This window comes from Myotis myotis, unplaced genomic scaffold, assembly GCF_014108235.1.
Source record: "Myotis myotis isolate mMyoMyo1 unplaced genomic scaffold, mMyoMyo1.p scaffold_m19_p_1, whole genome shotgun sequence".
In the NCBI taxonomy this organism is placed as follows: Eukaryota; Metazoa; Chordata; class Mammalia; order Chiroptera; family Vespertilionidae; genus Myotis; species Myotis myotis.
The window spans coordinates 153,204,157-153,221,916 of NW_023416313.1; the positions used below are offsets into that span (position 1 = coordinate 153,204,157).

The 17,760-nt window shown below is 44.0% G+C and overlaps 1 protein-coding gene and 1 pseudogene across 2 annotated transcripts in view; one reads left to right on the top strand and one right to left on the bottom strand.

Moving 5' to 3' along the window:
• FMN1 (formin 1) overlaps window positions 1–17,760 on the top strand; it is a 407,216-nt gene that overhangs the window by 134,789 nt on the left and 254,667 nt on the right. The window lies entirely within an intron of this gene.
• On the bottom strand, window positions 8,882–9,365 carry LOC118649409 (annotated as a pseudogene).

A 17,760-nucleotide genomic window follows, 5' to 3' on the forward strand; every position in this document is an offset into this window, starting at 1 on the left:
GGGCTTTGATTGGAGCATGGAAAGTCATCTTGGGTAATAGATTCGAGGGTGGAGAATGTGGTTATCAGTGCTGGGAGGTGGGCAGATGTGGAAGTTCTTCTGGCTGTTTCAGTTTTATCAGTGGAGTATTAAGCAAAGCTATCAGTTAAGAATGAAGATGAAACAATAATAATAGTAATAACAGCTGAAAATACACAGGGTGTCCCCCCAAAATGTATATATATTTTAATAGCTGATAGCTCAGTTTTGAAAATGAAATGTACTTTAATAAACACTGCCTTTATAGTTATTCAAAGTGTGTGTATACATTTTTGGGGGACACCCTATATATTATATACCTACTAGAGGCCCAGTGCATGATTAAATCGTGCACATGTAGGGTCCCCTAGCCTGCCATCAGGGCCATGTCTGCCGCCCCACCAAGCCTCCCACACTTCACCAATGCTGCTGGCGCCCTGGGGATGGGGATAGGGTGGGGGGAGGGGTCATGAGGTGCTCCAGCACCTCCTGGTGACTGGTTGTTTGGTTGTTCTGCCCTTGTGGCGTCAAGACCACGGGCCTTTTATGATATAGATATGCAAGGTATTGCTATAAGCACTGTACAAATAATAGATCTCAATTTTACAACAACCTTGTTAGGTAGGAATCATCATTATCGCCATTTACAGATGAGGAAACAGAGACACAGGAGGTGAACAATCACAACCCAGACCCCACTGTGGGTAAGTGGCAGAGCTAGGATTCGAACCAGGCCTCCTGGGTCCAGAGTCTCCTCTCAATCATGATGATACCAATTGCCAAATTCACCTTCTAAAACGGGTAGGGAATGACTTGAAATTCAATAAATCTAGGAGCTTTTTTTTTAACATATATTTTATTGATTTTTTTACAGAGAGGAAGGGAGAGGGATAGAGAGTTAGAAACATCGATGAGAAACATCAGTGAGCTGCCTCCTGCACACCCCCCACTGGGGATGTGCCCGCAACCAAGGTACATGCCCTTGACTGGAATCGAACCTGGGACCCTTCAGTCCGCAGGCCGACGCTCTATCCACTGAGCCAAACTGGTTAGGGCAGGAGATTTTTTCATAGCAACATAAATTTATCTTAAGTGAATTATATTAAGCAAATGATGTTATAAATATCCAAATGGCCTTTGGCAGAAAAACGTTTCCCCACCCCTGATCTAAAAGGTAATACCTGTTCCTCTTAACCAGTGACCCTCCGTGTCCTACAAAATGGAATACTCTAGTGCAGTGGTTCTCAACCTTCTGGCCCTTTAAATACAGTTCCTCATGTTGTGACCCAACCATAAAATTATTTTCGTTGCTACTTCATAACTGTAATGTTGCTACTGTTATGAATCGTAATGTAAATATCTGATATGCAGGATGGTCTTAAGCGACTCCTGTGAAAGGGTCGTTCGACTGCCAAAGGGGTCGCGACCCACAGGTTGAGAACCGCTGCTCTAGTGCCTACCTCTGAGGATTAGAGAAAGTAAAGTAAACTGCTTAGCACAATGCCTGGTTCATAGAAGATATTCAATAAATGTTAATGCTAACAATAATTCTAACTGCAGTAATTTTTTGTTGTTGATTATGTTGACAGTTCATGATTTACTGCTTTTTAGACAACACTGGATTTCTTGATTTAAAATTATTTTCCAAATAGAGGGACAAAATAGTATGTTATGCTTTATTAATACTTCTTTAATGACTGGCAGGGTTGCACATTTGTTCGTATGTTTATAGGACATGGAAACAGTGACACTGACTTTGTGTTTGTGTGATATCTGTTACCACAGTAACTAAGGCAGTGAGCTGTAAAGGGAGTGTGTGGTTTTCATGAGCCCGGCCCCAGCTTACGCCTTACGAGAGCCAGAGATTGGAGCAGCCTGAGGCGGTATGATCTGAGGGCTGGGTGCATCTGGTGCTCGTTCCGCTGTGGCTTCTTTATTGTGGCAGCTGTGACTGTGGCTCCAGGAGTCGCCTTCGTGAAGTGTGGCTCGTGATGACAACTGGAAGAAGGGGAGGAGTAAACGTGGCTACAGATGCATGAGTATAGTAACGGCCACGTGGAAAACGCCTGTGCATGTTTGGGGATGAGTTGGAGCCTGGAGCAGTGAATTTCAGGAAACCACTAATTGGGGCGGGCCCTCTGGAGAGGACAGGCTGAGTCAGACCCGGTCCAGGGAATGTGAGCCTGTCAGGAAGTCCATGTCCTCAGGCTGCACCAGCAGCAGGCACTCCACATGCCAGCTCCTTCCTGCAGGGGATGAGGAAAGCGTTGGTCAGTGTATCAGGATGTTTGTTGTCCTCTAGAATGAGTATTTATTGAGCTGGGATAGTATGGTGCAATGGTGCAGACATTCAGAGTATATTCTATAGCCAAGCTTTCTGCGTTCAAATCTGGCCTGTGTTCCTTATCTGTGTGAGCATGGGAAAGTACTTCACTTCTCTGTGTCTTGGTTTCCTATTCTTTTTTTAAAAAATATATTTTTATTGATTTCAGAGAGGAAGGGAGAAGGAGAGAGAGAAACACCAACGATGAGAATCATTGATCGGCTGTGTCCTGCACGCCCCGCACTGGAGACCCAGCCCTCAACCCAGGCATATGCCCCTGACCGGAATCGAACCTGCAACCCTTCAGTCTGCAGGCCAGCGCTCTATCCACTGAGCCAAGCCGGCTAGGGCGTGTCCTGGTTTCTTATCTCTAATATGGGGTGGAAATAACACTTCCCACATAAAATCCTTACGAGAATTCAATGAGTTAATAACATTTTATCTAACGTACGGTGCACATTTTCCGCATTTGAAATTCTGGTATGTTTTACATTTTAGAATTAGAATTATTTTCTTATAAATAAAGAATATACATACAAATACTCATGCATCTTAGGATTCATGGTGTTCTGTATTTGAGGAAATGTGTTATTCGTAAAGCATTAAACTTGACTTGGTAATGGAAAATGCTACTGTTAGCTACCATTTACCGGGCTTTATAATCACAACCAGATCCTAAAGGCCCCACTAGCCCTGAAAGGATTCATTTATTGCAAACCCCGTATCCTTGTACTGTGAGAGTTCTGTAAAGCAAAACAAAACCCCAAATAAGAAGGCAGAAGATATATCCACAAAGAGTCACATGAACTTTTGGTCCTTTGGGGCCTCAGGGCTGTATTGGGTGACTTTCTAGGTTACCTTTCCTTATTTCCCTTCATTGACCTCCCAGGCCCGGCCACACCCTCTGCTTTCCTATCAGACCAATGGGTCACCTATTTCAAATCCTGGCCTCTCCTCCCTTCCCGTGCTATTCTTTTCCGTTTCAGTCAGCTAATGCTCTGTCCACATCCTAGACCTTATACTTACTCAAGAGAGCTTTAACTTTGAAGTGTTAAGTGATAGCACCCAGTTTCTGTCCACCATTCTATCATTCCAGCTTTCTCCCCGAGTTCTCCGAAAACACAGATCCCTTTTCTCCCTCAGGGGCTTGACTCCAAGCATCTTTCTCCAAGGCTACCAACCGTTCTGTCTTCACTTCCTTCTTATGACATTGATTCTGTCTGTGATCTATGTATCCCTTCCGGAACATTCTTCATGATGCTCTTCCTTTCTTTACCTCATCACCACCCATAGCAGCCACCTGACAAAGCCCTGGCCCTGCAGATATCCAAACACCTGCCCCCTATCTATATCTGAACTAAAGACGCTATTGGAGAAAATGACACAACTGTCTAGGATCTGCCGCTGTAACTTTTGGTCTCTAATTCCAAGTGGGCCCTGCACACTGCCCTCCCCCCAACACCACCCCCCACCCCGACCCTAATATGTGTTCCTAGCCTGTACTGTTGTTCAGTTTGCAGCAGCTGCTTTTTCAAATCATGTTCTACTGCTTCAGAACTTCTAGTTCTTTTCCTGTGTGAACATTTGACCTCACTTAAAAGCTGTAAAGAGGCTGCAAAGTATGGTGGGAAGTGGATTGGAAGTGGTCAGGACACCTGCATGCTGCGAAACAGTCATGTGACCTTTTTCTCCTCTTGTGTTTCCCCTGGGTGCTGGTCAGAGATTCTCTATGCTGTAAAGCAGTATACAGTAAGTCATTTTATTTGGGTATTAGTTTCTGCCTGTGTTCTTTGAGGGGAGGGGTGCTGGACTAAGTGACTTCTGAGACTCTATCTTTAAGGTTCTGTGATTTTATGATTTAAGTTTTATATATGTTTTTTCAAACCAGCTTTCATCTTCAGATAGACTCTAGAGCAGTGGTCGGCAAACTGCGGCCCCTTGAGTGTGGCTCTTCCACAAAATACCACATGCGGGCACGCACGTACAGTGCGATTGAAACTTCGTGGCCACACACAAGGGGCCAAAGAGCCACATTTGGCTCGCGAGCCGCAGTTTGCCGACCACTGCTCTAGAGACTAGTGCTGATAATGCTATTAAGTAAAGCAGGAACGGTCTCACTTATAGGAACCTGTAAGGCACGTTACCTTTTGATATGACAAACCGATTCTCTTTCTATTTTATTATTTTTGAACTAGTGAAATGACTTCTTATGGTTTGGTCGATCATTTATTTTATCAATAGGAAGGAGGAGAGACGAAGAGTGTCTGGTTTCCGTAATAGTTAGGCTTTGCCTTGAACCTCAGCCTGGGGCTTCTGAGAAAGAAGGATGTGCTTCCGGACCAGGTTCTACTGCAAAGGGGGGGGGGTGGGGGGGCGTGTGGGCCAGCAGGGCCTGGAGCTTTGCTGCCAGACCAAACCGAAAGTCTCTATGAAACGAGCTGATACCCTTCACATGCTTGCAGAGGCTGCCATTTCTGAAACGATAATCTGGCTGGTTATGTTGGGGGTTTTCTGGTAAAATGCGATTTCCTCAAAGAGCTTGCCATTTTTCTTTTTCTTCCCCCATCTGAAGTCCCTTCTACATATTCCCAGAATTTGAACATAATTTCTGGATTCTGAAATTTTAGCGAAACTGCGGTGGGGCAAGAAGAACCCAGTTCCTGAGTATAAGCTCTTGGCTCAATGCAGTTAGCCTTTGTGGCCTCGTCAGTGTGGGCAGAGAAGAGCTTGGAGTTAACGAATGGAGGAGCAGGCTTTTTACAACCCGGGCAAATGCATCACTTTCCACCTCGCAGACATCGTTGTTTGAGGATAACACGGATGCTTGGCTGTACGTCAGAATCACCCGGACGGCGAAAAACCCCAGTGCCTGGCGTGCATCTCACACCCATTAAATCTGTCTCTGGGCTGGGGTCCACGCGTAGTTTTTAAGCCTCGCCAGGTGATTCTAATATGTAACCAAGGTTGAGAAGCACTGAATAAAGCCTTTATAGGGGAGGATTAAATTGGTTGGCTGGAGGAGAAGTCTTGGCTTTCAGAAGTGAGCTATTGTGTCTCCAGTTGAACTGCGGCTGATTTTGACTTTCGTAACACAGTAGCAAGAGCCGAGGTGGCCAGCTGCACAGGACTGATTTTTCAGAAGTGTTTTTACAACCTGTGAGTAGCAGCTGTGTTTCGCCTGTGAGTGAGCGTATACTTCTTTCCTATGCTCTGTCAGGAGTGTTCCTCCCTCTGTACCAGAATGGAAAGTGGGAGATGTGTACATTTGGGTGATGTGTGTTGTTTCCATTTCATTTGGTGCCTTATTCTTTCTGTTCATTTTGGAAAACTAGATAATCGACTTCCTCATAGCTGTTTCCGTGAGAAGTTATCTAAAAAAAAAAAAAATCAGATTACATGGGGGGAAATAAAGCTAAAACTACCATGGTAAAACTAAAACATCAGATTTTAGAGAAGACGTTAAACTGAAATGTGTAGAAGCAGTATTTTGGGGATGACTGTTTCTGTCTGTGTGCACACAGTCTTCAATTTCTATAAACTGAAGTGGCCTGTTGTACAGTTTCCACTAAAAGTGCTAAGAGATCTTAGAGTACGGTTGCCAGATAAAATACAGGATGTCCAGTTAAATGTGCACTTCAGATAAATAACGAATAATTACTTAGTATAAGTACATCCCCTATACTGCATGAGGCCTACTTATACTAAAGAAGTATCTGTTGTTTATCTGAAGTTCACATTTAACTGAGCATCCTGTAATTTTATTTTCTGAATCTGGCAAACCTGTGGAGGTTGGACCAGAGGGCAGAGAAATGTCCATTTTTTCTGAGCTGGATCTCCTTGATGTGACCTTACCTCTCACCGTGTTCCTACAGAGAAGCTACTAAGCTTTCCATCTCAAATGCTCGCTGTGCTGGCTTTCCTATATGTGTATTAGGTCTTCTCATCTTGGTCTTAGGATTGAGAAATGGCAGATTTAAAAATAGCCACACACACACCCCAATTCTTAAATTCTGAATGGTATAAGTAATGTGAGTTAAGACCTTACAGTTACATGTCTTTCCATCCCAAACTCTCACTTTTTTTGTTATTTTTCCTTCTATGTCTAATAACTTTTCTTATCTTTGATGAGAAGAGACTTGAAAATAGCCACAAAAGTCAGTTCTTAAATTCTGCATGGTAGAAGTAATGCAGGTTAAGACCTTATACTTAATAGGCACCAAGCCCAGTGGCAGGTGCAATATGTTTTCATTTGGAGTACTTTTCCACCATGTGGGAGACACAAGTGTCCTGTCTCCCTTAGAAACCTGTGCAGGTGGCCTGGCCTCCTGGGTACTTGTCTGGCCTGGTTTACTAGAAAATTCCACTCTCATTCGAGTGAAAGCTGGCTGGCTTTCACCTGCCTCTCCAGAGACTGCCCTTCACCCCCCCTCACCCCCACCCCACCCCAAGTTCATTTTCTCGGCGTCAAATAAAGGGCCCTGTCAGTTACTGAGTCAAGGCACCTTCTACAGAGCAGGGAACTTCTCCCAAAGTTTTCAGTCAAGGCAACTAATGCTTATATGCTTTGTTTTCTTGTCTTTTTTTCTGTTTTGTTTTTTTTTATTAGGATTTTATATATCCATTCTGTTAGAGGTAGATAATTTGCCTCACTAACTATAAAGCTAAACCTAGTCTTGTGTAAAAAAGTCTATATGTGAAATTTTGGACATATCATTACCATTTATAGAAGAGAATCCTGAATACTTTCAAACTAATAGAAAAATAACAAAGTGAATGTACACTTGTATATTAGCCATCTACATTTAAATAGTTTGCCATATTTTCTTCAGACTTTTAAAGCCAGTGGCCGAGGCCCCCTCCACCCCCCTTTTAAATCCCTCTCAATCCAATTTCTCTGCTTGTCTCCCCAGAGATAGCCACTTTCCCAAGGTTTGTGTGGGGGTCACCACCAGGCAAAACTTGGGGTGGTGCCATTCACAACCAACCTATGTGGCCCTAGACAATGCATAGCACGGGGTTCCTAAACCCTGTACAAATGGTATTGTTGCAGGAGGACTGGGTGGGTGGAATCCTCCGTTGCAGTGGGAGTGGGGTTCTTGGAGTTCCGCTGGAATAAGAATTTGTGAAGGCCCCATGGGAGATTGTAGAAAGCTTTATTTGTGTGGGATTATATCCCTTGGGTTCAAAAGTCCAATATCCCTTAAACCAGTCCTGAAGAAGGTGCAGCTGGGCGTTTAGTAGAGCTAAAAGCAGGGCCAGTGTCCAAAGTTTCCATTCCAGAGTGGAGTCGAGTCCGATGTAGCATCAGTCTAGATTTAGTCCATTTGTCCATTGTGTGGGTCCCACATGGCCCTGGGCCATGTGAGCGAGTGCAGGGGAGCGTGCCCCCTGCAACCGGAGTCCCAAGAGAGCAAGAGGGCCAAGACCGCTAAAGAGAGAACTGTCTTTGTTCAGGAGTTAAGGATCTCCAGGCCCTTGCCATGGCCACGCCTTTTCTGGCCACTGACTCCCTCCCAGGTGTGACTGACAGGTAAGCATCTCCCCATGTCACCCAGACTTACTGGGCATGTGTCTATTGTCCAGTCCCTTCCCCCGGTCATCTGTGGGGAACAGACTTGGAGAATGTTACTACAGCTTCCTGTCAAAGCTGTATAAATGCATGCCTGTATTATCTATTCTCCCCTTTGCTCCCTTCCTGTTAAATAGTAACCAGGTTATTATAATGGTATCAGGATCACCATTTAAATTTTGACAATCATATCATTGTAAATAATACCAGTTTGTCTCTTCCTTTCCAGTTTTTACATCTCATTTCTCTTCGTATTGCATTGTTCCAGACTTCTAGTATATAGGAAAATAAGAGTGATGGTGGGTATTCACCTTGTTTCCTGAAGCTTCACTTGTTTCTTAACCTTGTTTCCTGAAGCTTCACTATTACATTTGAAGTTTGCTGAAAATTATTGATTGATAGTTGTGGATCTGATTCCCTTCTATTTTAAGTTAGCTAAGAGTTGTTTTTTAAATATCAAGGATGAGTGTTGAGCTTTATCAAGACATTTTTCTTTATCATTTTGTACCATTTGGAGATATAATGGTTTTCCTCTCTTAGTATATTAATATGGTATATACCACTGATACAATTTTCAGATAATATGTATCAAATCTTTCATTCTTAGAATAAACTCTGCATAGTTGTATGGTTTGTTTACTTTCATAAACTTCTGATTTAGATTTGCTAGTTTTAGTTTTTTCTCATTTTCAGTCTATCCTTTTATTGTTTTTGAAATCACATTATAGAAAAAGAACATCATCTGTATGATAATATTACTTTGAAATATTTTTTTGACAGACAACTGTTTAGTTTTTATTTCATAATCATAAACTTAACTCTGCAATCCAGCTAGACTGGGTAAGGGTAAGGAAATTATGGGACCCAATGAACCGTGGCAAGAGCACAAAGATTATAGAACATTCCAAGCAAATCGGGGTGAAGGGGTGCTCTCCCAAGCTACAGAAGAAATGGTGGTCTGATGGTTAAGATAAAACACAAGTCAAATTTATTAGAGTTGTCCACAGTCAGCAATGGTGATCTTCTTGCTGGTCTTGCCATTCCTGGACCCAAAGCGCTCCATGGCTGTCACAATATCCATGCCTTCTTTCACCTGGCGAAGACCACATGCTTCCCATCCACACACTCAGGCTTGGCAGTGCAGATGAGAAACTGGGAACCGTTTGTGTTAGGTCTGGCGTTAGCCCAGGACAAGATGCCAGGACCTGTATGTTTCAGGATGAAGTTCTCATCCTCAAATTTCTCCCCATAGATGGACTTGCCGCCTGTGCCATTATGGTGTGTGAAGTAAATCCCAGGATAATTCTGTGAAAGCAGGAACCTTTATAGTCAAATCCTTTCTCCCCAGTGCTTTTCTGCTGTCTTTGGACCTTTGTCTACAAACAGCTCGAAGGAGACGCGGCCTAAGGGCTCGCTGTCAATGGTGGTGTTGAAGAACACAATGGGCTTCACCATGGCTGGTCAAGGTGGCTCTGGGGTGGCGGCATCTGCAAAGCAATTACTTTGAAATCTTTTGATGAATTGTTCCAATGAATCATCAATATTTTGCAAATATATGCTCCTGAAAGGGATGCATGTTGTCACTTGTTGGGTTCTGAGATATATATGATCAAGATTGTTAATTGTGTTAATCCCTGTTTTCATTTGCTTCATCTGTCAATTTCTAAGAGAATGGTACTAGTTATCTTCTATTGATTTACTTGTTAATTTTGTTATATTTTTGTCAGTTTTTACTTTATATATTTTAAGTCTAAGATGTTAGTTGCATTTAAGTTCATGATTATACCCACCAGCTAAGTTAAGAAATAAAACATTAGCAATACATTTAAAATTTCCTATGTACCCTCTACCTTCACCTTAGGTGAACTTGTTTATTAATCCTATGCACTTCTTAATACTTAGGTGTAAAATCCCCAAACAATATATAATATGGTTATGTATTTGAAATGGCATCCTGCTGTGTGTGTCTTGCAGCAACTTTTTCTTTCAATATTATTTGTTTGATTACCTGTGTTGGTATATATAGCTCTAATTCATTCATTTCAATGCATCACTTTGAGTGAATATGCCACTCAATATTTGCTTACCTGTATTGCTGTTGATGGAAATTTAAGTTTATTCCTATTTTTTACGGTTTGAAACAATGCGTTCATAAGTGTCCTTTTAAACCTTTGTGTTCATGTGTAAATAAATCCCTCACTAGGGCTAAACTTTAGAGTAGATTTTCTGGTTTTATTTATGTACACCTTTAAACTTAGTAGATATTGTCAAAATGATCTTTAAAGTGATTCTAAACAACTCTCCTATCAACAGTATGTGGAATTCTCAATCTCACTCTTTCTCACCAGCACATAGTGTTAGCAGACTTTTTTTGCAAGCATTTCTTTTTATTAACAAAATATTAAAATAGTCAAATTCAAATGAACTACCCAGACTTTTTAATATTTGCAAATTTGATAGGTATGAAGTGACATCCACTGTAGTTTTAATTGCATTATCCTGAGGACCAGTGAAGTTGCATATCTTTTTATATGTTTATTAGCCATTTATAATTTACTAGGGGCCTGGTGCATGAAGGTTTGTGCACGGGGGGCGGGTAGTGTGTGTGTGGGGTCCCTCAGCCTGACCTGCACCCTCTCCAATCTGGGAGCCCTCAGGGGAGCCCTCTCCAATCCGGGAGTTTCTGTCTGTCTTTGCAATCACAGGAACAAATTGTCTGAGACCCCCCAACCCAGTTTGGTTTGTTGCTCACAGAATAATAGAGGCATTTTTTTTTCTCTTTGCTTCATTGGTGGAGATTTCCTGGAAGTTTCAGGATACCTTCCCTTTAATTTTTCCTAGACACTCTGATTTTACTTATGTCTCTCACCTTTGCTTTCCCTCCATCCCCCACAGCAACAGTAACTTGCTCCAGGCTCACTTTGCTCTAGTGCAGCGGTTCTCAACCTGTGGTTCTCAACCCTTTGGGGGTCGAACGATCCTTTCACAGGGGTCGCCTAAGACCATCGGAAAACGCATATATAATTACATATTGTTTTTGTGATTAATCACTATGCTTTAATTATGTTCAATTTGTAACAATGAAATTGGGGGTCACCACAACATGAGGAACTGTATTAAAGGGTCACGGCATTAGGAAGGTTGAGAACCACTGCTCTAGTGCCTAGGACCGTGGTTGGCAAACTGCAGCTCACGAGCCACATGCGGCTTTTTGGCCTTTTGATTGTGGCTCTTCCTAAGCCTTAGGAGTACCCTAATTAAGTTAATAACAGTGTACCTACCTATATAGTTTAAGATTAAAAAATTTGGCTCTCAAAAGAAATTTCAGTCGTTGTACTGTTGATATTTGGCTCTGTTGACTAATGAGTTTGCCGACCACTGGCCTAGGAGATCCATCTGCCACCAGAACTACGATTCCCAGCATTCCTGGTGCTCCCTGTGCTCTGGGCTTTTGCTTCCGGTCCTGGGGCTGCCATCATAACTACTATTCCCAGAATTCCTGGTGCTCCCCACGCTGGGAGCAACCGGGGGAGCCACGGCTCCCCCAAGCCTCCAGCTCTCCTGGTCTGCTCTCCACCCGGTGACCGAGGGAGCCACGTCCCCCCAAGGGAGTGACTGAGGGAGCCATGTCTCCCCAAGATGCTGGCTCTCCCGCTTCTGCTCTACGCCTGGCTCCTGTGTATGGAAATTAAGCCACCATCTTTGTTGGGTTTATTTGCATATTCACCCTGATTGGCTGGTGAGCATAGTGAAGGGATGGTCAATTTACATGTTTCTCTTTTATTATATAAGGATTTTCTATGAATGTACTGTTCTTTTGCTCATTTTTATATTGATTGCTTTTCAGAAATTTTTTATAGTACTTGCTTGTTCTGAAAACTAATCTTTTGTTGGTCATATGCTTTGCAAATGTCTTCTCCATTTATGTATGTGGCTTATTACTTTTTTTTTTTTTTAAAAAAAAAAACTTTTTAAAAAAATTATTGATTTCAGAGAGGAAGAGAGAGAGTTAGAAACATAAATGATGAGAGAGAATTATTGATTGGCTGCCTCCTCCATACCCCACACTGGGGATCGAGCCCATAATCTAGGCATGTGCCCTGACTAAGAATTGAACCATGACCTCCTGGTTCATAGGTTGACACTCAACCATTGAGCCACACTGGCCGGGCTGTGGCTTATCACTTTCTAATGATATCTTTTAATATACCAAATTTTGGTAATTTTAACATAGTTGAGTTTAAAAAATGTTTTCCTTGCCCTGGCCGGTGCAGCTTGATGGTTAGAGCATAGGCCTGCAAACTGAAGAGTCTTGGGTTCAATTCCTGGTGAAGGACATGTACCTGGGTTGCAGGTTCATCCCTGCCTTGCTTGGCTGGCAACTGATGGATGTCTCTCTCAAGTCAATGTTTCTCTCTCCACCTCCCTCCCTTCCTTCCACTCTAGCTAAGAATCAATGAAAAAAAATTATCCTCAATGAGATTAACAACAACAACAAAAAAAAATCTTCCTTTATTTTTTTAAAAAATACCTTACTTAAGAAATCTAATGTTCTGGCCCTGGCCAAGTAGCTCAGCTGGTTAGAACATCGTCCCAGTATGCCAAGGTTGCAGATTCACTCCCCGGTCAGGGCACATACAAGAATCAACCAGTGAATGCATAGATACATGGAACAACCAATTGAGTTTTTTTTCTCTCTCTCTCCCCCTCCTTCCATCCCTTTTTCTATCTCTAAAATCAATTAAAAAGAAAAGAAATTTAATGTTCTTCCAAGGTTTTTTCTGTTAGGCTTTCACAGTTAGATTTTTAATCCTCTGGGATTGATTCTTTTTAAAGTATGAATATTTTTCTTAAATCTGGATTAAAAAAATAATCTATTTTCCCCCCACAAACTTCAGTGCAATCTCAGATCACACAGTCAGTTTCCATAGGTGCATGTCTCTTTTTTAAAGACTTTCTTTTCTTCTATTTCATGGTTTACTCTGTTATCCTTATACCAGTGCCAGTTTCCTAAGTATGATTTGTCCATATTCTCCTTTTCTTGTTCTGTGCTACATTTTTATTCTTCTTCAGCATTTTCTTTTATTCACACATCCTTTCCTTGACTGTGCTAGAGTTTATTCAGCTCTTGAGCTTTGAATTTCAATGACTGTATTTTACATTTCTAAATTTTATAGTCACCCACTGTTGTTTTATTTTGCTTTCACAGTTGTTCCTGTCATTATTATTTGTAACTAGAGGCCCAGTGCACAAAATTTGTGCACTTGGGGAGGGGGGAATTCCCTCAGCCCAGCCTGTGCCCTCTCACAGTCTGGGAGCCCTTGGGGAATGTCCGACTGATGGCTTTGGCCCCGCAGGAGCAGGCCAAGTCAGTCAGTTGGACATCCTTAGTGCTGTCGTGGAGGCGGGAGAGGCTCCTGCCACCGCCCCTGCACTCGCCAGCTATGAGCCCGGCTTCTGGCTGAGCAGCACTCCCCCTGTGGGAGTGCACTGACTACCAGGGGGCAGCTCCTGCATTGAGTGTCTGCCCCCGCTGGTCAGTGCACGTCATAGTGACGGGTGGTTCTGCCATTCAGTTGATTTGCATATTAGCCTTTTATTATATAGGATGGTTGTTATCCTTTTATCTTTGGAAGGATTCTAAAAATTAAAATATTTCAGTTTTTAACATTTAAAATTTGTTTTGTGTGATTTCCTGTCTCAGTTGTTTTGTTGTCTGTCTTGACATCTAGATCTCTTCATATGTATTTCAGGTTTGGATTGAAGGCTCATGACATGTAGGATGCCTTAAAAAAAAGAAGTCTCCTCTTCCCCTTTACATTTGTCTGTTTTATAGTAGCTTCCCCTGGTCCTTGCAAGACCCCCAGCCCAGAAGGTGGTCTTACAATGGTGTTTGGGGTTCCCAGCCCCAGGTGGTGAGGTGGATGTTGCAGATCTAGTCACTGGGGACAGGAATGGACAGGGTCTGGAGATGGCTCTTAATCCCTGTCTTTAACTTCCTATTTAAGTCCCCAGGTAGTAGTTGACAGCAACTTCTAGCTTCCTCTACCATCTGGGAACCCCACTCTGTCCCTTTTCCTAAGCCACAAGCCTGGCCCTGGTTTCCTGCCCCACAGGGCCCCTTTCAGCCCCTGTTCTCTGCAGTAACCTAACTCCAGCCACCTGCCTGCCTCTGGAACTGGGGCGCAGCAGGCCCAGAGCTTCCGGCCCAGAGCACCCCTTTGCTGCTTTGTTCCATTGCTGTTTCTTGGAAATGTTACTCTGTTTGGTACTTGCCTATGACTAAACTTTCTTGCTTCATATTTTAGATTTCATTGCTATGCAGACTTAGGAAGGAATGAAAAAGGGTGAACCTATAACAACTGGGTGTCTCTTGGGTCACTTTTAACTTTGGAAATGTGGTTGTAAATATCTCTTACTGGTTCTAATTTTTCTCATATAGCTACCATATCCATACTAGTTTATCCTTCATGTAAAATAAAAATGTTCATTTCATAGCTGTGGTGCACCCTCATCTCTCCCTACCTGGCCGCCCCTGCCAACTCCAAGGTTACTGTGCCACTTGGTAGCAAGTTTTGTTTAAATATCAAGTATTGTGTCTGCCACCTAGTGGCAGGCATTGGATAGACTAAATGTTTTTCTGACAAGTTTTGTGCCTCTGTAGATGTTTTGTGGCTTTTATTTATTTTATTTAGTTTTACTTTTTTTTTTCTTTCCCAATTACAGTCTACATTAAATATTATTTTGTATTAGTTTTCAGGTGTACAGCATAGTGGTTAGACAATCATATACTTTACTGCATACATAAAACTACATAGATAGAAAAGGGAATATACGTTTATCTGAGCTTGTGTCCCTGGAGTTCTAAACTTCTTCGCATCCCTATTTTAACAGACTAGAAAATAAATGTAGAGGAGAAGCAAAAATGAAAAGATAGGTTATCGAAGTGTTGGCAGCTAGAAGTTGATTTAATGACTGTTTTCTCCATGGTAAGCTGTCCATCAAATGGTTTTGGCCTTTAATACTTACCTGGGGAATCCAGGTAAAAATCAAAGAGACAGAGGCATGAACTTGCTGACCTTTGTATATATTTTATACCAGCATCCTAGTACATAAAGACTCAATTATTATTCTGAGATAATTTTTTGATATAAATGATATAAATGTGTTGCTCTTTCCCTGCTTCATTTATCCTCTTCTCTTGAGCCCTGTCTGTTTGTATTGGTTGGTGAGACTCCATTCCAGTTATTTTAAGCCTCCAAAATGGTCTGATCTTCCAAAGTAAACCCAGCTAGACACTTAACAAATGTATTCATCAGCTATTGCTGCAATAATGCTGTGTGGCAAACTATGCTAAAACCTAGTAGCTTCTAACTACCACCCTAACTCATTATTCTGTAATCTTTATTCTTTCATCATTTTTCTTGTGGACTCTCAAAATGAGTATTCTACAAGTGAGGGCATTAGCTTCCTGCTTCTACGTGCTGCCCAGGCAGCCTATTGCGTCATCTTTGTCAGGAATGGGGATGTGTTTTCTTGCCAGCTGTCGCTCTGGGGCTGTTCGTAAAAGTATTTATTTGTTTAAGGAGGAGATGAATCAGTATTTCCTGGGTGTTAGCGTTGTGATGATCTCCTTTATCAAGCTGTTAATTAGTCATAATCATATCTGTCACACCCTTACAGGCACAATTTACACAAAATTAATCATTTCAAAATATATTCTCTGTAATTTCTATTTAGAATGTAGATGTTGTTCCCGAGGGCCATTCGTTTTGCAAGAAGGTTGATTTAGCTAATCTTCCTTTGCATACTTTGTAGAGGCTGAGGATTGATTAAGTTTTAGCTATTGATCATCATATGGTTTAGGACTCAACATTTATATGACTCACATTTACTAAATTGTCCTCTTATTATATGAATCTAGAGACTCTCTGGTGCCCATGTAATATTCTTTATTTGATATACTAGTGGCCTGTTGCACGAAGATTCAATAGGCCTTCCTTCCCCTGTCTGCCAGCACCGGTTTTCCTCCAGCACCCAGGACCCAGGCCTTTGGTCCGGCCACAGCAGCGAGGCTTGGCTTCTCTGCTCCGGCTGCTCCCAGCCCCTTCTTTTTTTTTTTTTTCCAGCTCCTCGAGTGGAGGCCAGGGCTGGTTAGAAGCCTGGGTCGACCCTGGCAACCCAGGCCCCCAGCTACTCCTTGAGCAGAGCCCAGGCCCCCAGCCACTCCTTGAGCAGAGCCCAGGCCCCCAGCCACTCCTTGAGTGGAGCCCAGGCCCCCAGCCCCTCCTTGAGCAGAGCCCAGGCCCCCAGCCCCTCCTTGAGCAGAGCCCAGGCCCCCAGCCCCTCCTTGAGCAGAGCCCAGGCCCCCAGCCCCTCCTTGAGTGGAGCCCAGGCCCCCCGCCCCTCCTTGAGCGGAGCCCAGGCCCCCAGCCCCTCCTTGAGTGGAGCCCAGGCCCCCAGCCCCTCCTTGAGTGGAGCCCAGGCCCCCAGCCCCTCCTTGAGCGGAGCCCAGGCCCCCAGCCCCTCCTTGAGCGGAGCCCAGGCCCCCAGCCCCTCCTTGAGCGGAGCCCAGGCCCCCAGCCCCTCCTTGAGCGGAGCCCAGGCCCCCAGCCACTCCTTGAGCAGAGCCCAGGCCCCCAGCCACTCCTTGAGCGGAGCCCAGGCCCCCAGCCACTCCTTGAGCAGAGCCCAGGCCCCCAGCCCCTCCTTGAGTGGAGCCCAGGCCCCCAGCCACTCCTTGAGCGGAGCCCAGGCCCCCAGCTACTCCTTGAGTGGAGCCCAGGCCCCCAGCCACTCCTTGAGCAGAGCCCAGGCCCCCAGCCACTCCTTGAGCGGAGCCCAGGCCCCCGGCCACTCCTTGAGCAGAGCCCAGGCCCCCAGCCACTCCTTGAGCAGAGCCCAGGCCCCCAGCCACTCCTTGAGCAGAGCCCAGGCCCCCAGCCCCTCCTTGAGCAGAGCCCAGGCCCCCAGCCCCTCCTTGAGTGGAGCCCAGGCCCCCAGCCCCTCCTTGAGCGGAGCCCAGGCCCCCCGCCCCTCCTTGAGTGGAGCCCAGGCCCCCAGCCCCTCCTTGAGCGGAGCCCAGGCCCCCAGCCACTCCTTGAGTGGAGCCCAGGCCCCCAGCCACTCCTTGAGTGGAGCCCAGGCCCCCAGCCCCTCCTTGAGCGGAGCCCAGGCCCCCAGCCACTCCTTGAGTGGAGCCCAGGCCCCCAGCCACTCCTTGAGCGGAGCCCAGGTCCCCAGCAACTCCTTAAGTGGAGTCCAGGGCCAAGGGGAAGCTTGGCTTCCTACGTCGCTGGGAGCAACCCAAGCCTCCTGCTCGCTCCAGCTCCGTAGCCACCACCATCTTCAGTCACCTTCAGTCTTTGCTCCACATTTGAGTATGCATATTAACCGCCATCTTTGTTGGGTTAATTTGTATAGTTGCTCTGATTGCCTGGTGTGTGTAGCAGAGTGGCAGAGTGATGGAGTGATGGTTAATTTGCATGTTTCTCTTTTATTAGTGTAGATGATAATAACCAGAGCAATCATATTTCTTATATTGTAATGTTAAAGTATACATGAAAATGGCATAAAACACAGAGGTTAAAAAAATAACTTTTCGTCGAATGCCTATGTGACACCACCTTGCTCAATCTATCATGACCTAACTCACTTTCTCTTCTCCTGGGTACCACTTATCCTGGCTTTTGTTAATATTATTTTCTTTTCTTTTCTAGTTGCTTTTTATTTATGTGTACCTAGGATTAGGATTGTTGGGTAGGGAGTAGGCATATCTTTCACTTTATTAAAAAAAAAAGCCCAACATTTTCCATAGGGATTGTACCAATTTGCACTCCTGACACTTGTG